At 48.4% G+C, this 22,725-nt stretch overlaps 1 protein-coding gene across 1 annotated transcript in view; it reads left to right on the top strand.

Annotated features, from left to right (window-relative positions):
• The window catches only part of LOC144592184 (teneurin-3-like), a 2,027,615-nt gene that overhangs the window by 290,929 nt on the left and 1,713,961 nt on the right, over window positions 1-22,725 (top strand). The gene's annotated exons all lie outside the window — the stretch shown is intronic.

Consider the following 22,725-nt stretch of genomic DNA (forward strand, 5'->3'; position numbering starts at 1 on the left):
TGCTGGCTTTACCTTGCACTAAACGTTATTCCCTTATCATGTATCTGTACACTGTGGACGGCTCGATTGTAATCATGTATTGTCTTTCCGCTGACTGGTTAGCACGCAACAAAAGCTTTTCACTGTACCTCGGTACACGTGACAATAAACTAGACTGAACTGAAATAAGTGTACAAGATGTTAGTGAAGTCACTCTTGGAGTATTATATTCCATGAACGATGTTGCTAAGCTGCAAAATCATCTTATTATAGACACAAAAAGCTGGAGCAACTCAGCTGGACAGGCAGCATCTATGGAGAGAAGGAATACACTTTTTATAGCTGGAATTTAGAAGGATGAGAGGGGATCATTGAAACATATAAGATTATTAAGGGATTGGAAACGCTAGAGGCAGGAAACATGTTCCCAATGTTGGGGGAGTCCAGAACAAGGGGTCACAGTTTAAGAATAATGGGTAGGCCATTTAGAACGGAGATGAGGAAAAACGTTTTCAGTCAGAGAGTTGTGAATCTGTGGAATTCTCTGCCTCAGAAGGCAATGGAGGCCAATTCTCTGAATGCATTCAAGAGAGAGCTAGATAGAGCTCTTAAGGATAGCAGAGTCAGGGGGTATGGGGAGAAGGCAGGAACGGAGTACTGATTGAGAATGATCAGCCATGATCACATTGACTGGCGGTATAATAAGTCAATAACTGCAGATGCTGGTACAAATCGAAGGTATTTATTCACAAAATGCTGGAGTAACTCAGCGGGTCAGGCAGCATCTCAGGAGAGAAGGAATGGTGATGCTGGCTCGAAGGGCCGAATGGCCGACTCCTGCACCTATTGTCTATTGTCTATTGAATGGGTGACGTTTCGGGTCGAGACTCTTCTTCAGATACAAATCATCTACACAAATGATCCTTCCAACACAAGTCATCTTATTATCCTGACACAAACCTTAATAAGGTTAGCTGGAGTAAATATTGCTCTGTTAAGTCGAATGCGAGATTGGTCTCTCTGGGGAGCTGGTAGATTCACATGTTTACCTGAGAGTGTTACTATAATGTGCAGCACCGACAGATAAATGGTAACATCAGCGACAGTCAACATTGCGATTGGAAACCAAACTTTCAAATTGCCCACACTTAAAATTTTCTTGCTTATTCTTTCTCCCCTGAGTGCAATAGTTGGTGCCGAGAGTCATAGAGTGATGCAGCATAGAAACAGGCCAATCGACTAGGGGTTGCCAACTATCTCACTCACAAATACGGGACAAAAGGTGGCGTCACCGCCCCGCGCCCCACGTGACCTCACCTAGCCAGCGGCCATGTGCTCCCGCTCCACCAACGGCGGCCGCCCGGGCAGCGAGGCGGGTTGCTATGCAACCTCCGTTCAGCGGCGCCTGGGCCTCCGGGCCTATACTATCCGGGCCTACAGTGTCCGGGCCTACACTGTCCCGGCCTACACTGTCCAGACCTACACTGTCCGGACCTACACTGTCCGGGCCTACACTATCCGGGCCTACAGTGTCTGGGCCTACAGTGTCCGGGCCTACACTGTCCGGGCCTACAGCGTCCAGACCTACACTGTCCGGACCTACACTGTCCGGGCCTACACTATCCGGGCCTACAGTGTCTGGGCCTACAGTGTCCAGGCCTACAGTGTCTGGGCCTACAGTGTCCGGGCCTACACTGTCCGGGCCTACACTGTCCGGGCCTACACTATCCGGGCCTACAGTGTCTGGGCCTACAGTGTCCGGGCCTACACTGTCCGGGCCTACACTGTCCGGGCCTACACTATCCGGGCCTACACTGTCCCGGCATACACTCTCCAGACCTACACTGTCCGGACCTACACTGTCTGGCCCTACAGTGTCCGGGCCTACACTATCCGGACCTACACTATCCGGACCTACACTGTCCGGGCCTACAGCGTCCGGACCTACAGCGTCATCCCCCCCCCCCCCCCCCCAACCCCGGCCTAATACGGGACAAACCAATTTAGCCCAAAATACAGGATCTGCCGGCTAATACGGGACAATTGGCAACCCTACCAGCTCTACTAGTCCCACCTGCCTGCGCTCGGTCCATATCCCTCTAACCTGTCCTATCCATGTGCCTGTCTAATTGTTTCTTAAATATTGTTATAGTCCCTGCCTCAACGACTTCCACTGGCAGCTCGTTCCATACGCCCACCACCCTTTGTCTAAAGATTCTGCACCTCAGGTTCCTATTAGATCTTTCCCCGCCTCACCTTGAACCCATGTCCTCTGGTTCTCGATTTCCCTACTCTGGATAACAAACTGTGCATTTATCCCGGCTACTCCCCTCATGATTTCAGATCACCCCTCATCCTCCTGCGTTGCATGGAATAAAGTCTCAACCTCTCCCTGTAGCTCAGGCCCTCGATTCCTGGCAACACCCTCATAAATCTTTTCTGCACAACATCCATGTACCTGGCTCTGCTCTATTATCTTTGGTACATGATACATGATAAGGGAATAACATTTAGTACAAGAGCTAGATAGAGCTCTTAAGGATAGCGGAGTCAGGGGGTATGGGGAGAAGGCAGGAACGGGGTACTGATTAGAAACATAGACATAGAAACATAGAAAATAGGTGCAGGAATAGGCCATTTGGCCCTTCAAGCCTGCACCGCCATTCAATATGATCATGGCTGATCATCCAACTCAGTATCCCATACCTGCCTTCTCTCCATACCCCCTGATCCCTTTAGCCACAAGGGCCACATCTAACTCCCTCTTAAATATAGCCAATGAACTGGCCTCAACTACCTTCTGTGGCAGAGAATTCCACAGATTCACCACTCTCTGTGTGGAAAAAAACTTTCTCATCTCGGTCCTAAAAGACTTCCCCCTTATCCTTAAACTGTGACCCCTTGTTCTGGACTTCCCCAACATCGGGAACAATCTTCCTGCATCTAGCCTGTCCAACCCCTTAAGAATTTTGTACGTTTCTATAAGATCCCACCTCAGTCTTCTGAATTCCAGCGAGTACAAGCCGAGTCTATCCAATCTTTCTTCATATGAAAGTCCTGCCATCCCAGGAATCAATCTGGTGAACCTTCTCTGTACTCCCCATTGAGAATGATCAGCCATGATCACATTGAATGGCGGTGCTGGCTCGAAGGGCCGAATTGCCTCCTTCTGCACCTATTGTCCGTTGTCTATTGTAAAGCCAGCGAAGCCCGATCACATTGCCACAGATTTTAAATCCTACTGCATGAATTATTAATTCATTAATAAGTTTACAATCAGGCAAATTTTTAGAGTGCATAAAAAGGGAACTCAATACTCCCCGATCAGCCATTTTTCACTTAAGAATGTAACATAATTGTCAAATGAACACCATAATTTAAAACCGTCAAGAGTTAAATGATAGATTTATGCACTCTTATTTTCTGTTTTTTGACAGGTGATTATATAAACGTTCTTATGAGCGCTGTCATAGTTAAATTGTCTGCCCTAATGCAATATCAAAAACTGGGATAAAATATTAGTTTATATTTATTCAAAGATATGTTACGATGCCTTAAAATCACAACTGGGATTAGTTTGGAGGGATAGTTAGCAAGTGAAAGACAGGTAGTAGGGTCTGTTTCTGTTCTGTGTTCCGCTTTAGTTAGTCAGTTTAGTTTATTGTCCCGTGTACCGAGGTACAGTGAAAAGCTTTTGTTGCGTGCTGACCAGTCAGCGGAAAGACAATACATGTTTACAATCGAGCCGTCCACAGTGTACAGATACACGATAAGGGAATAACGTTTAGTGCAAGGTAAAGCCAGCAAAGTCTGATCAAGGATAGTCCGACGGTCTCCAATGAGGTAGATAGTAGTTCAGCACTGCTCTCTGGTTGTGGTAGGATGGTTCAGTTGCCTGATAACAGCCGGGAAGAAACTGTCCCTGAATTTGGAGGTGTGCATTTTCACACTTCTGCACCTCTTGCCCGATGGGAGAGGGGAGAAGAGGGAGTGGCCGGGGTGAGACTGGTCCTTGATTATGCTGCTGGCCTTGCCGAGGCAGCGTGAGGTGTAGATGGAGTCAGTGGAAGGGAGGTTGGTTTGTGACTCTTTCACCCTATCTTCCGAGCCTATAGATGACACACCACATCCAAGAAATGGTGATGCAGCGGTAGTGTTGCTGCCTTACAGCAAATGCAGCGCCGGAGACCCGGGTTCCATCCCGACTACGGGTGCCGTCTGTACGGAGTTTGTACGTTTTCCCCGTGATCTGCGTGGGTTTTCTCCGGGTGCTCCGGTTTCCTCCCACACTCCAAAGACGTGCGGGTTTTCAGTTTTGTTTATTGTCCCGTGTACCAAGGTTTTCACTGTACCTCGGTACACGTGACAATAAACTAACCTGAACTGAACTGTGGTTAATTGGCTTGGTATAATTGTAAATGTTCCCGAGTGTGTGTCGGATGGTGTTAGTGTGCTGGGATCGCTGGTCGGCGCGGACTCGGTGGGTGGAAGGGCCTGTTCCCATCCTGAATCTCTAAACAAAACTATCAACTAAATTGATAGTGTATGAAAGAACTGCAGATGCTGGTTTAAATCGAAGATAGACACAAAATGCTGGAGTATCTCATCAGGACAGGCTGCATCTCTGGAGAGAAGGAATGGCTGACGCTTCGGGTCGAGACCCTTCTTCAGACTTGATGTTGCCAAATGTAAGAGAATGTTTGGCCACAGTCCCCAAGATAGACAATAGGTGCAGGAGGAGGCCATTCGGCCCTTCGAGCCAGCACTGCCATTCATTGTGATCATGGCTGATCATCCACAATCAGTAACCCGTGCCTGCCTTCTCCCCATATCCCTTGATTCCACTAGCCCCTATAGCTCTATCTAATTCTCTGTTAAATTCATCCAGTGAATTGGCCTCCACTGCCCTCTGTGGCAGAGAATTCCACAAATTCACAACTCTCTGGGTGAAAAAGTTTTTTTCTCACCTCAGTTTTAAATGGCCTCCCCTTTATTCTAAGACTGTGTGGCCCCTGGTTCTGGACTCGCCCAACATTGGGAACATTTTTCCTGCATCTAGCTTGTCCAGCCCTTTCATAATTTTATACGTCTCTGCGAGATCCACTCTCGTCCTTCAAAACTCCAGTGGATTCCTTCTAAACTCCAGATACAGCTTATTAACACACAGGAAGGTTTAGTTTGCAGCTAGGATAGACAATAGACAATAGGTGCAGGAGGAGGCCATTCAGCCCTTCGAGCCAGCACCGCCATTCAATGCGATCATGGGTGATCACTCTCAATCAGTACCCTGTTCCTGCCTTCTCCCCATACCCCCTCACTCCGCTATCCTGAAGAGCTCTATCCAGCTCTCTCTTGAAAGCATCCAACGAACTGGCCTCCACTGCCTTCTGAGGAAGAGAATTCCACACCTTCACCACTCTCTGACTGAAAAAGTTCTTCCTCATCTCCGTTCTAAATGGCCTACCCCTTATTCTTAAACTGAGGAATAGACAATAGACAATAAAGCTGCTGTCCGTACAGAATGTAGTTATGAATACAGTGGCCCAATACCTCTTGATAATTGCAAAGAAAACCTGGCCATAAAACGAATCCCGTTCTTTGTAATAAAGGCAGTTTGGCAGCTTCACATTGACTGCTCTTTGCCCCGGCACATTTCCACACACACCGTTGCTGTGGAATTGATCCCTTGGCTTCCAATCATAAATAATCTCAAGTCAGTTGTTTAGGAAAAGTGACCTGTAAACTCTTCCAACCTCAAAGCCAGAGCAGCCATTAAATTGCAGTCATTTTTTGCAATGAGTCGGAGTGTTGTGAATAACAAGGTCACGGTGAGATGAATGGAGAGGCCGTTTGTGTACGGTGGTGATTACCGAATGGTTGATGGTCCATGGGAGAACGGACTGACCCCTCGCTGTTCATTAACTCTCTGCTTGGCCAGATCAAACAACACCTCACTGCAACATCTCCCTCCATAGACAGGGAACAAACGGATGTAAAATCTCAATTGTTCTTTTCCCAGCAGTGTGCTTCCCACCGGGTGACTGCAAACTATTTCTGCTGCCACGTATCTCCTTCATTGCATTACTGTTTCCCTTTTGTTGCGTTTCGATTAGTCCCAAGGGTTGGGCCAAAGCAACTTGAAGGTCCAATCTTTTTGTGTGTCCCCCGAGATATTCACAAAATGCTGGAGTAACTCAGCGGGTCAGGCAGCATCTGTGGAGAACATGGATAGGTGACGTTTCACAGAGTGCTGGAGTAACTCAGTGGGTCAGGCAGCATCTCTGGAGAACATGGATAGGTGACGTTTCACAGAGTGCTGGAGTAACTCAGCGGGTCAGGCAGCATCTCTGGGGAGAAAACCCTTCTTCAGACAGGTTCTTCAGATCAGTCTGAAGAAGGGTCTTGATCCAAAACGTCACCCATTCGAGCCAGCACCGCCATTCAATATGATCATGGCTGATCATCCAAAATCAGTATCCCGTTCCTGCTTTCTCCCCAAATCCCTTGATTCCCTTAGCCCTAAGAGCTAAATCTAACATAGACACAAAAAGCTGGAGTAACTCAGCGGGTCAGGCAGCATCTGTGGAGAACATGGATAGGTGACGTTTCACAGAGTGCTGGAGTAACTCAGCGGGTCAGGCAGCATCTGTGGAGAATGTATTACCAAGTGCTTTCTCTCCAAAGAAGCTAATATCTTGCATAGTATGATTTGAATAGCTCATCAGTAAAGAGTTTGACTTGCCATTTGTGGAGAGTGATTAACTAGTTCCAGCTTGAGTCTATATTCTCTTTGCAGCCTCTGCATTTGAGGTGCAGGGAACGCTAACTCAAACAGAGGGAAAGGTTCAAAGTGATTTAGCCAAAGAAATCATATTGACCGTGTTTTAGAGACTAATGTAAATATACTTGCGCACGCCAACCAACAAATCAATTGTGGACGCAGCCCAGACCATCACACAAACCAACCTCCCATCCACTGACTCCATCTACACTTCACGCTGCCTTGGCAAGGCCAGCAGCATAAACAAGGACGGCACGGTGGCGCAGCGGTAGAGTTGCTGCCTTACAGCGAAAGCAGCGCCGGAGACCCGGGTTCCATCCCGACTACGGGCGCTGTCTGTACGGATTTTGTACGTTCTCCCCTTGACCTGCGTGGGTTTTCTCCGAGATCTTCGGTTTCCTCCCACACTCCAAAGACGTGCAGGTTTGTAGGTTAATTGGCTTGGCTAATGTAAAAAATTGTCCCTAGTGTGTGTAGGATAGTGTTAGTGCGCGGACTGAAAGGTGGGCTGAAAGGGCCTGTTTCCGCGTTGTATCTCTAAACTAAACTAAACTAAACAGGCACACACACAGTCTGAGAATAAAGGGGAAGACATTTATAACTGAGGTGAGAAAAAACTTTTTCACCAGAGAGTTGTGAATCTGTGGAATTCTCTGCCACAGAGGGCAGTGGAGGCCAATTCACTGGATGAATTTAAAAGAGAGTTAGATAGAGCTCTAGGGGCTAGTGGAATCAAGGGGTATGGGGAGAAGGCAGGCACGGGTTACTGATTGTGGATGATCAACCATGATCACAATAAATGGCGGTGCTGGCTCAAAGGGCCAAATGGCCTCCTCCTGTACCTATTATCTATGTTTCTATGTTTCCAAAGGACCAGTCTCACCCCGGCCACTCCCTCTTCTCCCCTCTACCATCAGGCAAGAGGTACAGAAGTGTGAAGACTCACACCTCCAGATTGAGGGACTCCCTAGAGTTTCGATGGAGTCAATGGAAGGGAGGTTGGTTTGTGTGATGGTCTGGGCTGCGTCCACAATTTGCTGCAAGGACCCGAGGGCCTGATGTACAGGGAGATGTTGAACAGGCTAGGATTTTAATCCTTGGGTCCAGTCTACATCGATAGGTCTCTACAAAGTTTTGCAGGGGATATTGCTGTTAGAAAAACTCCATTTAAGTGAAATCTAATAGCTCCATCATATCACTGAGTTTCACATTAAAATGGTTCACGTTTGGCGGTACTTACAGGAGTTTAGAAGGATGAGGGGGGACCTCATTGAAACGTACAGAATAGTGAGCGGCCTGGATAGAGTGGATGTGGAGAGGATGTTTCCACTAGTGGGAGAGTCTAGGACCAGAGGGCACAGCCTCAGAATTAAAGGACGTTCCTTTAGGAAGGAGATGAGGAGGAATCTCTTTCAGCAGAAGGTGGTGAATCTGTGAATTCATTGCCACAGACGGCCGTCAGTGGATATGTTTAAGGCAGAGATAGATAGATTCTTGATTAGTGCGGGTGTCAGGGGTTACGGGGAGAAGGCAGGAGAATGGGGTTAGGAGGGAGAGATAGATCAGCCGTGATTGAATGGATAGGCTCGATGGGCTGAACGGCCTAATTCTACTTCTATAACTTGTGAACTTGGGAACTTGTGAAGACATATGCTCTTTCATTAATGTAGTTTAGTTGAGAGATACAGCGCGGAAACAGGCCCTTCGGCCCACCGTGTCCGCGCCGACCAGCGATCCCCGCACACTAGCATTATCCTACACCCACCAGGGTCACTCAGAGAGTTGTGAAGCTGTGGAACTATCTGCCTCAGAAGGCAGTGGAGGCCAATTCCCTGGATGCTTTCAAGAGAGAGCTAGATAGAGCTCTTAAGGATAGCGGAGTCAGGGGGTATGGGGAGAAGACAGGAACGGGGTACTGATTGAAAATGATCAGCCATGATCACATTGAATGGCGGTGCTGGCTCGAAGGGCCGAATGGCCTCCTCCTGCACCTATTGTCTATTGTCTATTGATAATTTACATTCACACCAAGCCAATTAACCTACAAACCTGCACGTCTTTGGAGTGTGGGAGGAAACCGGAGCACCCGGAGAAAACCCATGCAGGTCACGGGGAGAACGTGCAAACTCCGTACAGACAGCACCCATAGTCGGGATGGAACCCGGGTCTCTGGCGCTGTGAGGCAGCAACTCTACCGCTGCGCCACCGTGCCGACCGTCGATTGCCTTGTTGGCCATCTCACATTGACAGAACACTGCCTTAGGACAGCTAGATCACTGACAGTGACAGGAGCTGTATAAATTATGTCACATTAAGATCACAGGATGAGTTTTGCCTTACAGATGGAGAAAACAAACGCTTTGACCTTGGATCATAAACCTTTGGCATTCCACCCCCCATTCCCATCTCTGCGTGACATTTGAAAGTGTTTGCAATTCTGTTATGTTCTGCAGTATAGCTTAGAGATACAGAGCAGATATACAGTAGGCCCTTCAGCAGTAACCAGCGATCCCCTCACACTTGCACCATCCTACACACGCAAGGGACAATTTAGAATTTTACAGAAGCCAATTAACCTACAAAGCTGCACGTCTTTGGAGTGTGGGAGCAAACCGGAGCACCCGGAGAAAACCCACACAGGTCACGGGGAGACACACAACGCTGGTGTAACTCAACGGGTCAGGCAGCATCTCGGGGGAGAAGGAATGGGTGACGTTTCGGGTCGAGACCCTGAAGAGTCGAATCTGAAGAAGGGTCTCGACCCGAAACGTCACACATTCCTTCCTCCCGAGATGCTTGCTCCAGCACTTGTGTGTCTACCTTCGACTTTAACCAGCATCTGCAGTTTTTGCCCTGCACTGGACACTGTAGGCCCAGACAGTGTAGACCCGGACAGTGTAGGCCCGGACAGTGTAGGCCTGGAGGCCCGGGCGCTGCCTTACGGAGATTGCATAGCAACCCGCCTCCCAGCCCGGGCGGCCGCCATTGGTGGAGCTGGAGCACGTGGCCGCTGGCTGGATGTGGTCAAGTGGGGCGCGGGCGGTGACGTCGCCTTGTCCCGTATTTGGGAGTGAGGAAGTCGGCAACCCAGCTGTGAGGCAGAAACCTTACCGACAGCACAGTGGTGGCACGGTGGCGCAGCGGTAGAGTTGCTGCCTCACACCGCCAGAGACCCGGGTCCCATCCTGACCATGGGTGCTGTCTGTACGGAGTTTGTATGTTCACAGCCCAGAGTGTACAGATACACGATATGGGAATAACGTTTAGTGCAAGGTAAAGCCAGCAAAGTCCGATCAAGGATAGTCCGAGGGTCACCAATGAGGTAGATAGTAGTTCAGCACTGCTCTCTGGTTGTGGTAGGATGGTTCAGTTGCCTGATAACAGCCGGGAAGAAACTGTCCCTGAATCTGGAGGTGTGCGTTTCCACACTTCTGCAGCACGAGATTGCTGGTCGGTGCGGACTCGTGGGCCGAAGGGCCTGTTTCCACACTGTGTCTCTGAACTAAACCAAACTAAATCTGCTGTGCATTCCAAAATGGTTCCTCATAAAAATCGTCAGCTTCTCTAATATGGCAAACGAAGGTGAGGAGAGGGTGGTTTTCTCTGAGCCGTACCCAGTGGATTTGACGGTGGGAAATCAAGATACTTATAATAGACAATAGACAATAGGTGCAGGAGTAGGCCATTCGGCCCTTCGAGCCAGCACCGCCATTCAATGTGATCATGGCTGATCATCCACAATCAGTACCCCGTTCCTGCCTTCTCCCCATACCCCTGACTCCACTATCCTGAAGAGCTCTATCCAGCTCTCTCTTGAATGCATTCAGAGAATTGACCTCCACTGCCTTCTGAGGCAGAGAATTCCACAGATTCACAACTCTCTGACTGAAAAAGTTTTCCTCATCTCCGTTCTCAATGGCCTACCCCTTATTCTTAACTGTGACCCCTGGTTCTGGACTCCCCCAACATTGGGAACATGTTTCCTGCCTCTAACGTGTCCAATCCCTTAATAATCTTATTTGTTTCAGAGAGAGAGAGAGAGAGAGAGAGAGCAGAGAAGAGAGAGAGAGAGAGAGAGAGAGCAGAGGGAGCAGAGGGAGCAGAGAAGAGAGAGAGAGAGAGAGAGAGAGAGAGAGAGAGAGAGAGAGAGAGAGAGAGAGAGAGAGAGAGAGAGAGAGAGAGAGAGAGAGAGAGAGAGAGAGAGAGAGAGAGAGAGAGAGAGAGAGAGAGAGAGAGAGAGAGAGAGAGAGAGAGAGAGAGAGAGAGAGAGAGAGAGAGAGAGAGAGAGAGAGAGAGAGAGAGAGAGAGAGAGAGAGAGAGAGAGAGAGAGAGAGAGAGAGAGAGAGAGAGAGAATCCTGAGGGAATCCTGAGCAGAGAATTCCACAGATTCACAACTCTCTGGGTGAAAATGTTTTTCCTCATCTCCGTTCTAAATGGCCTACTGAGACACCCTTGAAGTCAATAATCTGCTCACTCATTCTGCACAGACTTAAAAAGTAGTTGCCGACAACTAATCTATTTTCCATTGCCACGACAGTGAAAATCTGCTTTGACACCAATGTTTCCGCAATGTAACTATTCTTGATTAATGTAACAAAAATGTTCTTTAATTTGAGCTTTCCTTTCTCCAGACTTAAGCTGTTTCATTCCAGTGGCTTGCAGGCATTAGCTTTGTCTTTTTGCACTTATTGTTTGCTTTTTGTGTACATATGTGTGTGTGTGTGTGTGTGTGTGTGTGTGTGTGTGTGTGTGTGCGCATGTGTGCATGTGTGTGTGTGTGTGTGTGTGTGTGTGTGTGTGTGTGTGTGTGGTGGCCGCCTGGGCGGGAGGCGGGTTGCAACGCAACCTCCGTTAGCGGCGCCCGGGCCTCTGGGCCTACACTGTCCGGAGCTAAAATGTTGGAAACCTAGAGTGTCGGGACTTAAACTATTGGGGCGTACAGCGTTGGGGCCTACAGCATCCGAGCCTACAGCGTCCGGGTCTACAGTGTCCGGGCCTACACTGTCTGGGCCTACAGTGTCCGGGCCTACAGTGTCCGGGCCTACAGTGTCCGGGCCTACAGAGTCCGGGCCTACAGTGTTCGGGCCTACACTGTCTGGGCCTACAGCGTCCCCCCCGGGCCTAATACGGGACAAGGGCGGTCCCGTACAGGACAAACCAATTTAGCCCAAAATACGGGATGTCCCGGCTAATACGGGACAGTTGGCAACCCTACTCGTAGTTCGTAGATTAGTTCAGGTGCTTATCAAAATTGCAGCTGGATGGATAGTGAAGGTGGTTGTGACCGATTGCAGCAGGATCTGGATCGATTGGCCAGGTGGGTGGAGGAATGGTTGATGGGATTTAGTACAGAGAAGTGTGAGGTGTTGCATTTTGGCAAGTCTAACATCGGCAGGACCTACACAGTGACTGGTAGGCCTCTGGGTAGTGTTGTAGAGCAGGGGGATCGAGGAGTGCAGGTACATAGTTACTTAAAAGTGGCATCACAGGAAGATAAGTTGGTCGAAATGGCTTTAGGCACATTGGCCTTCATCAGTCAGAGTATTGAGTATAGACGTTGGGAGGTCATGTTGCAGTTGTACAAGACGTTGGTGAGACCGCATTTAGAATATTGTGTTCAGTTCTGGGCACCATGTTATAAGAAAGATGTTGTCAAGCTGGAAAGGGTTCAGAAAAGATTTGCGAGGATGTTGCCAGGACTAGAGGGTGTGAGCTACAGGGAGAGGTTGAGCAGGCTGGGTCTCTATTCCTTGGAGCGCAGGAGGATGAGGGGTGATCTTATAGAGGTGTACAAAATCATGAGAGGAATAGATCGGGTAGATGCACAGAGTCCAGAGTAGGTAAATCAAGAAACAGATGACATGGGTTTAAGGTGAGGGGGGAAAGATATAATAAAAAATCTGAGGGGTATCTTTTGTACACAGAGGGTGGTGGGTGTATGGAACAAGCTGCCAGAGGAGGTAGTTGAGGCTGGGACTATCCCAACATTTACGTAAGAAACAGCTAAACAAGTACATGGATAGGACAAGTTTGGAGGGATATGGACCAAATGCAGGTAGGTGGAACTAGTGTAGCTGGGACACTGTTGGCCGGTATGGGCAAGTTGGGCCGAAGGGCCTGTTTCCACGCTGTGTCACTCTATGACTATAAAGTCAGTCAGATGAAGGAGGTTGCGTGGTGATCTTATAGAATTTGTACGTTCTCCCCGTGGCCTGCGTGGGTCTTCTCCGGGTGCTCCGGTTTCCTCCCACACTCCAAAGACGTGCGGGATTGTAGGTTAATTGTCTTCGGTAAATATTGTCCCTAATGTGTAGTTTTGTGTACAGTTTTGGTCTCCTAATCTGAGGAAGTACAGAGAAGGTTCACCAGATTGATTCCTGGGATGGCAGGACTTTCATATGAAGAAAGACTGGATAGACTCGGCTTGTACTCGTTGGAATTTAAAAGATTGAGGGGGGATCCTAAAGAAACTTACAAAATTCTTAAGGGTTTGGACAGGCTAGATGCAGGAAGATTGTTCCCGATGTTGGGGAAGTCCAGAACAAGGGGTCACAGTTTAAGGATGAGGGGGAAGTCTTTTAGGACCGAGATGAGAAAGTTTTTTTTCACACAGAGTGGTGAATGTGTGGAATTTTCTGCCACAGAAGGTAGTTGAGGCCAGTTCATTGGCTATATTTAAGAGGGAGTTAGATGTGGCCCTTGTGGCTAAAGGGATCAGGGGATATGGAGAGAAGGCAGGTACGGGATACTGAGTTGGATGATCAGCCATGATCATATTGAATGGCGGTGCGTACAGGCTCGAAGGGCCGATTGACCTACTCCTGCACCTATTTTCTATGTTTCTATGTTTCTAATGTGTAGGATAGTGTTCGTGTAGCGGGGATCGCTGGTCGGTGCGGTCTCAGTGGAGTGAGAGGCCCGGTTTCCGCGCTGTGTCTGTAAACTAAACACTTTGTTTCTTACATGGAAGAGGTGTCACTTTGATCCAATCCATATTACACTGAGGTTTGTAAGTGTCTCTGTATTTAAAGACATTACTTGCTCTGAGTTTGTGCTTCCGTTGTGAGTTAGCTCGGGGTATGACATTTTGTTTTTCTTAAATTTCTCAAATCCGTCACGCCATGGCAGACATCTGCTGTTTTATTTTTCACATCCGAACACAAATCGTGGTTGTTTAGTTTAGTTTAGTTTCAAGACAGTCTGAAGAAGGGTCTCGACCCGAAACGTCACCCATTCCCTCTCTCCGAGATGCTGCTGCCTGACCTGCTGAGTTACTCCAGCATTTTGTGAATAAATACCTTCGATTCGCACCAGCATCTGCAGTTATTTTCCTAACCAACGTTTATGACTTGTCCCACCCCGGTCATTCCTTCTTCTCCCCGCTCCCGTCCGGCGGAAGGTACAGAAGCTTGAAAGCGCGCACCACCAGACTCAGGATCAGCTTCTTCCCCTCTGTTATCAGGCTTCTGAACGGCCCTTCCATGAGCTAGGGCACTTTGCGCTGATATTGAAGTTTTTAATTTATTTATTTCTTCCCATTCTTGATCCTCCTACTCTGGGTAACCTTCTCCATCGTGGTTATTAGACAATAGACAATAGGTGCAGGAGTAGGCCATTTGGCCCTTTGAGCCAGCACCACCATTCAATGTGATCATGGCTGATCATTCTCAATTAGTACTCCGTTCCTGCCTTCTCCCCATACCCCCTGACTCTGCTATCCTTAAGAGCTCTATCTAGCTCTCTCTTGAATGCATTCAGAGAATTGGCCTCCACTGCCTTCTGAGGCAGAGAATTCCACAGATTCACAACTCTCTGACTGAAAAAGTTTTTCCTCATCTCCGTTCTAAATGGCCTACCCCTTATTCTTAAACTGTGGCCCCTGGTTCTGGACTCCCCCAACATTGGGAACATGTTTTCTGCCTCTAACGTGTCCAACCCCTTAATAATCTTATACATTTCAATAATTCACGGAGATGAGGAAGAACTTTTTCAGTCAGAGAGTGGTGAAGGTGTGGAATTCTCTGCCTCAGAAGGCAGTGGAGGCCAGTTCGTTGGATGCTTTCAAGAGAGAGCTGGATAGAGCTCTTAAGGATAGCGGAGTGAGGGGGTATGGGGAGAAGGCAGGAACGGGGTACTGATTGAGAGTGATCAGCCATGATCGCATTGAATGGTGGTGCTGGCTCGAAGGGCTGAATGGCCTACTCCTGCACCTATTGTCTATTGTCTAAGATCCCCTCTCATCCTTCTAAATTCCAGTGTATACAAGCCTAGTCGCTCCAATCTTTCAACATACGACAGTCCCACCATTCCGGGAATTAACATAGTAAACCTACGCTTCACGCCCGCAATAGCAAGAATATCCTTCCTCAAATTTGGAGACCAAAACTGCACACAGGAAATGAGATTATTCCCATTTGTTCTGATCATATGTTCAAGGTGAAGGGGAAAAGATTTAATAGGAATATGAGGGGTAACTTTTTCACACAAAGGGTGATGGGTGTATGGAACAGGCTGCCGGAGGAGGTAGTTGAGGCAGGGACTATCGCGACATTTCAGAAACGTTTAGACAGGTACGTGGATAGGACAGGTTTAGAGGGATATGGACCAAATGCAGGCAGGTTGGACTAGTGTAGATGGGACATGTTGGTCGGTGTGGGCAAGTTGGACCAAAGGGCCTGTTTCCACGCTGTATCACTCTGTGACTCAATTTTGGCCATTGATTCATCTGGTCTGGATCTGAAGAAAGCTAATGGCATGTTGGCCTTCATTGCGAGAGGATTTGAGTTTAGCATAGAGGTCCTACTGTAGTTGTACAGGGCCCTGGTGAGACCGCACCTGGAGTATTGTGGGCAGTTTTGGTCTCCTAATTTGAGGAAGGACATTCTTGCTTTTGAGGGAGTACAGCGTAGGTTCACTAGGTTAATTCCTGGGATGGCAGGACTGACATATGATGAAAGAATGTATAAGAAAATAACTGCAAATGCTGGTACTAATCGAAGGTATTTATTCACAAAATGCTGGAGTAACTCAGCAGGTCAGGCAGCATCTCAGGAGAGAAGGAATGGGTGACGTTTCGGGTCGAGACCCTTCTTCAGGGTCTCTGATAAAAGAATGGATCGACTGGGCTTGTATTCACTGGAATTTAGAAGGATGAGAGGGGATCTTATAGAAACATATAACATTCTTAAGGGATTGGACTGGCTAGATGCAGGAAAATTGTTCCCGAAGTTGGGGGAGTCCAGAACCAGGGGTCACAGTTTAAGAATAAGGGGTAGGCCATTTAGGACTGAGATGAGGAAAAACTTTTTCTGTGAATCTGTGGAATTCTCTGCCACAGAGGGTAGTTGAGGCCAGTTCATTGGCTATATTTAAGAGGGAGTTAGATGTGGCCCTTGTGGCTAAAGGGATCAGGGGGTATGGAGAGAAGGCAGGTACGGGATACTGAGTTGGATGATCAGCCATGATCATATTGAATGGCGGTGCAGGCTCGACGGGATGAATGGCCTCCTCCTGCACCTATTTTCTATGTTTTCTATGTCTATGTTTCTATGAGAGAGTTAGATTTAGCTCTTAGGGCTAACGGAATCAAGGGATATGGGGAGAAGGCAGGAACGGGGTACTGATTGTGGACGATCAGCCACGATCACAATGAATGGCGACGCTGGCTCGAAGGGCCGAATGGCCTCCTCCTGCACCTGTTTTCCATGTGTCTATGTGTCTAAATGATGTGTACACTCTGAGAAAGATCTTTAGTTGCATCTCAGCCCCTTCTCTGACTCTCCTTGTAGCTTTGATCAATGGTTGCATCTGTTAAGGATAGACCCACTGTGTCCTTCTAGTCTTCTTGCCCCACAACACAGACAGAGGCTCGAGCCAATCATTTTATTGTCATTCATAAATATTTTAGCACAGCGAGCATTTAAAACCTTTTGCAGCATCAACGGAGTACACCGATCAGCCAAAACATTATGACCCGATGATCCAAAACATTATGCCCACCTGCCTAATCTGCTGTTGGCCCTCCGTGTGCAGCCCCATACGCAGCAGGGTGCGATGCACTGTGTATTGTGACACATTCCTCCCGTGACCACCATTAACATTTTCTGTGACTTGTGCCACAGTCGACCTTCTGTCGGTTCGGACCAGACGGGATAGCCTTCGTTGCCCTCGCGCATCGATGAGCCTTGGGCGCCCAACACCCTGCCTGTCGCCGGTTTGTGGTTTGTCCCTCCTCGGACCACTGTCGGTCGGTACTCACCACTGCTGACCGGGAGCACCCCACAAGCCTTGCTGTTTCAGAGATGCTCTGACCCAGTCGTCTGGCCATAACAATTTGGCCCTTGTCAAAGTCGCTCAGGTCTTTACTCCTGCCCATTTCTCCTGCATCCAACACATCAACTTCAAGAACTGACTGTTCACTTGCTGCCTAATATATCCCACCCCAGGTGCCATTGTAACAAGATGATCAATGTTATTCGCTTCGCCTGTCAGTGGTCAGAATGTTTTGGTTGGTCAGAGTAGGTGTTCCAGCAAAGTTGGACATTCCTATTTTGGTTCAGGTTTCAGTTCAGGTTTGTGATCGCCACGTGAACAGTGAAAAGCTTTTGTTTACGAGCTATCCTAGTCAGCGGAAAACAATACATCACTACAACCAAATTTAATTAACTAAAACAATACATCACTACAACCAAATTTAATTAACTAGGTTAATTCCCGGAATGGCGGGACTATCATATGTTGAGAGACCGGAGCGACTAGGCTTGTATACACTGGAATTTAGAAGGATGAGAGCAGATCTTATCGAAACGTATAAGATTATTAAGGGGTTGGACACGTTAGAGGCAGGAAACATGTTCCCAATGTTGGGGGAGTCCAGAACCAGGGGCCACAGTTTAAGAATAAGGGGTAGGCCATTTAGAACTGAGATGAGGAAAAACTTTTTCAGTCAGAGAGTTGTGAATCTGTGGAATTCTCTGCCTCAGAAGGCAGTGGAGGCCAATTCTCTGAATGCATTCAAGAGAGAGCTAGATAGAGCTCTTAAGGATAGCGGAGTCAGGGGGTATGGGGAGAAGGCAGGAACGGGGTACTGATTGGGAATGATCAGCCATGATCACATTGAATGGCGGTGCTGGCTCGAAGAGCCGAATGGCCTCCTCCTGCACCTATTGTCTATTGTTTATTGTCCACAGTGCCCTGATGAAGGATAAAGGGAATGTTGTGCATGATACAACATTGAAGTTTGATTAGTCCCAAATTGTTGTTGTTGTTGTTCGTCCTTCGGGTTGGAAGATGACCATGACTTCATTTTCAGTTGGAGAATTGGTGACTGTGGGTCCGGAAGTTACTGGTGAGGCCAATCCGTGCCCGGAAGTCATGCCCACAAGTGGATGGGTGCTGCAGTGGAAGTGGAGGTAGCCCGGGCCTTGCGCGCGGTGCGTTTCCTCTGTGCGTCTCTAGTGCGTCTGTTCTCTGCTGCATGGGCTCCTGTGGTGAGCTTGCTACGCCAGGCTGCCTACGTAGATTCCTTCACATCAGGTGGCAGGACAAAATTCCCCACACAGAGTTCTTGGAACGGGCCGGAATCCCCAGCGTCCACACCCTCCTACGGAAAGCCCAAGCCAGATGGGCAGGCCATGTCGTCAGAATGCCCGAGAGTCGACTGCCAAAACAGCTTCTGTGTGGAGAACTGTGTCAGGGCAAGCGCTCAGTAGGAGGGCAGAAGAAATGGTTTAAGGACTGCCTCAAAGACTTGGACATCAACCTCAGCACTTGGGAGTCTCTTGCTCTGGTAGATAGTAGTTCAGCACTGCTCTCTGGTTGTGGTAGGATGGTTCAGTTGCCTGATAACAGCCGGGAAGAAACTGTCCCTGAATCTGGAGGTGTGCGTTTTCACACTTCTGTACCTCTTGCCCGATGGGAGAGGGGAGAAGAGGGAGTGGCCGGGGTGAGACTGGTCCTTGATGATGCTGCTGGCCTTGCCGAGGCAGCGTGAGGTGTAGATGGAGTCAACGGAAGGGAGGTGGTTTCTTTGTTCTTGGTTCTTGGTCCTCCAAAATATTCCAAATGGAATTTAAATTGGAGGTGGCGGAGTATGGACTTAAGCAAGAAGGGCTTCTTGGAGAAGAAGAGCTGTCTTAAATGTAGCTGCGTCTGATTGAATAACTACAGTAGAGTGAAGACTATTCCATGCTTTAATTGAGATGAGGAAAAACGTTTTCAGTCAGAGAGTTGTGAATCTGTGGAATTCTCTGCCTCAGAAGGCAGTGGAGGCCAATTCTCTGAATGCATTCAAGGGAGAGCTAGATAGAGCTCTTAAGGATAGCGGAGTCAGGGGGTATGGGGAGAAGGCAGGAACGGGGTACTGATTGAGAATGATCAGCCATGATCACATTGAATGGTGGTGCTGGCTCCAAGGGCCGAGTGGCCTCCTCCTGCACCTATTGTCTATTGTCTATTGAGGGAAGAATGTGTTGCTCTACACGTCTGTCTTGGTAGCTGGTATCTCAAATTGAATCGAATGCCCTGGTCTAATCCTGATAGGTTTGGGTTTGGTGTAGATGTGGGTCATCTATGTCGTGCTGTCCATTTAACATTCTGTGAAATCAGGTCAAGTGGTGGGCTTTACGTCTGACTTGGAGAGGGTTCCACCACCAATGAATCTAGAAGTTGGGTGACACTCGCTTCTCTCTCAGAGGTAATTGTAACAAAACGAGCTGCCTGTCTTTGGACACGTTGGATGGAAGAGATGTTTGTAATTGTGTATGGGTCCCATGCTGCAACGGTGTAGTCCAGATGTGGTCTAACATGAGGTGAAGCATAACTTCTCCCTGATAGAAGTTGGACAATGATAAAAGTTGTGTCTCAGAATCTTGTGGTTCGTGTGATGGTCTGGGCTTCCATGACCTTCTGCAATTTCTTGTGGCCTTGGATCGAGCTGTTCCTAAATCATGTTTAGTTCAGTTTACTTTAGTTTAGTTTATTGTCACGTGTACCGAGGTACAGTTAAAAGCTTGTGTTGCGTGCTAACCAGTCAACGGAAAGACAAGACATGATTTCAATCAAACCATCCACAGTGTACAGATACAGGAAAAGGGAATAACGTTTAGTGCAAGGTAAAGCCAGCAAAGTCCGATCAAGGATAGTCCGAGGGTCACCAATGAGGTAGATAGTAGTTCAGCACTGCTCTCTGGTTGTGGTAGGATGGTTCAGTTGCCTGATAACAGCCGGGAAGAAACTGTCCCTGAATCTGGAGGTGTGCGTTTTCACACTTCTGTACCTCTTGCCCGATGGGAGAGGGAGGGAGTAGCCGGGGTGAGACTGGTCAGATTAAAGATAGTCCAAGGGTCTCCAATGAGGTAGATGTCAGCTCAGGACTGCTCTCCAGTGAAGCTGTGATGCATTCTGATAAGATGCTTTCTGTGATCCATCTGTAGGAGTTGGTGAGAGTTCTCTGTCTAGACCCACTGTCCTCCTGATTAAATATTACTGATTGACTGCCTTGTCATCTTCCTCTCAGCTAACAGAACCATTCTACATTTCCTAATCACATCTGCTTTGATCTGTCGTTTTCACACCTTACCCACCCATATCTCTAGACTCCCTCTTCCCTGACTCTCAGTCTGAGGAAGGATCTCGACCCGAAACGTCGCCGATTCCTTCTCTCCACAGATGCTGCCTGACCCGCTGAGTTACTCCAGCACTCTGTGAAACGTCACCTATCCACGTTCTTCGGTGTAAGCCAGCATTTGCAGTTCCTTCCAACGCAATCAGTAAGGGTTTAGTTTAGTTTAGTTTAGAAATACAGCGCGAAAGCAGGCCCTTCGGCCCACCGAGTCTGTGCTGACCAGCGATGCCCGTACATTAACATTATCTGACGTTAGGGTCATTTTTTTACATTTTACTGAAGCCATTTAACCTACAAACCCCTACAGAACGTCTTTGGAGTGTGGGAGAAAACCGGAGCACCCGGAGAAAACCCGGGTTCAAACTCCGTACAGACAGTGCCCAGTCACGGTGGCGCAGTTGCTGCCTTACAGCGCCGGAGACCCGGGTTCCATCCCGACTACGGGCGCCGTCTGTACGGAGTTTGTACGTTCTCCCCGTGACCTGCGTGGGTTTTGTCCGAGATCTCCGGTTTCCTCCCACACTCCAAAGACGTGCGGGTTTGTAGGTTAATTGGCTTGGTAAATGTAAAAATTGTTCCTAGTGGGTGTAGGATAGTGTTAGTGTGCGGAGATCGCTGGGCAGCACGGACCCGGTGGGCCGAAGGGCCTGTTTCCGCGCTGTATCTCTAAAACTAAACTAAACACCCATAGACAGGATGGAACCGGGGCGCTGTGAGGCAGCAGCTCTACCCGCTGCTCCTCCGTGAGGCCCCATATCCCCCACGGTTGTTGGGGACTTTCCGAACATCCTGAGCCTTCTGAGGAAGACAATAGACAATAGGTGCAGGAGGAGGCCATTCGGCATTTCGAGCCAGCACCGCCATTCAATGCAGATGATACAAAGCTGGGTGGCAGTGTGAACTGTGAGGAAGATGCTATGAGGTTGCAGGGTGACTTGGACAGGTTGTGTGAGTGGGCGGATGCATGGCAGATGCAGTTTAATGTGGATAAGTGTGAGGTTATCCACTTTGGTGGTAAGAATAGGAAGGCAGATTATTATGTGAATGGTGTCAAGTTAGGAACAGGGGACGTACAACGTGATCTGGGTGTCCTGAAAGGAAGCATGCAGGTACAGCAGGCAGTGAAGAAAGCCAATGGAATGTTGGCCTTCATAACAAGAGGAGTTGAGTATAGGAGCAAAGAGGTCCTTCTGCAGTTGTACAGGGCCCTAGTGAGACCGCACCTGGAGTACTGTGTGCAGTTTTGGTCTCCAAATTTGAGGAAGGATATTCTTGCTATTGAGGGCGTGCAGCGTAGGTTTACTAGGTTAATTCCCGGAATGGCGGGACTGTCATATGTTGAAAGACTGGAGCGACTAGGCTTGTATACACTGGAATTTAGAAGGATGTGAGGGGATCTTATCGAAACGTATAAGATTATTAAGGGGTTGGACACATTAGAGGCAGGAAACATGTTCCCAATGTTGGAGGAGTCCAGAACCAGGGGCCACAGTTGGAGAATAAGGGGTAGGCCATTTAGAACAGAGATGAGGAAAAACTTTTCAGTCAGAGAGTTGTGAATCTGTGGAATTCTCTGCCTCAGAGCGCAGTGGAGGCCAATTCTCTGAATACATTCAAGAGAGAGCTAGATAGAGCTCTTAAGGATAGCGGAGTCAGGGGGTATGGGGAGAAGGCAGGAACGGGGTACTGATTGAGAATGATCAGCCATGATCACATTGAATGGCGGTGCTGGCTCGAAGGGCCGAATGGCCTACTCCTGCACCTATTGTCTATTGTCTATTGTCTATTGATCATGGCTGATCATTCTCAATCAGTACCCCGTTCCTGCCTTCTCCCCATACCCCCTGACTCCGCTATTCTTAAGAGCTCTAAGTCGCCTGGGTTGGTGAGCCTTCCTAACCACTGCTCCAGAGAGAGGAGAGGTGAGGCGTATTCCTCGCCACCTTCCCAAAGACAATCCACTCACCACCACTTCACGCCGGCAGATTAATATTTAAACACCCGCAAACAAGAGAGGATACATTAACGGCATCTTTAAAAACCACAGCTTCCCCAGCGAAGTGTCATTCGCTGAGTGTATACTTTCCCAAGACAGGTCATAAATCATCTTTAAGATACATTAGACAATAGGTGCAGGAGGAGGCCATTCGCCCCTTCAAGCCAGCACCGCCATTCACTGTGTTCATGGCTGATCATTCTCAATCAGTACCCCGTTCCTGCCTTCTCCCCATACCCCCTGACTCCGCTATCATTAAGAGCTCTATTTAACTCTCTCTTGAAAGCATCCAGAGAATTGGCCTCCACTGCCTTCTGAGGCTGTGCCCTCTGGTCCTAGACTCT

This window comes from Rhinoraja longicauda, chromosome 3, assembly GCF_053455715.1.
Source record: "Rhinoraja longicauda isolate Sanriku21f chromosome 3, sRhiLon1.1, whole genome shotgun sequence".
NCBI lineage: Eukaryota > Metazoa > Chordata > Chondrichthyes > Rajiformes > Arhynchobatidae > Rhinoraja > Rhinoraja longicauda.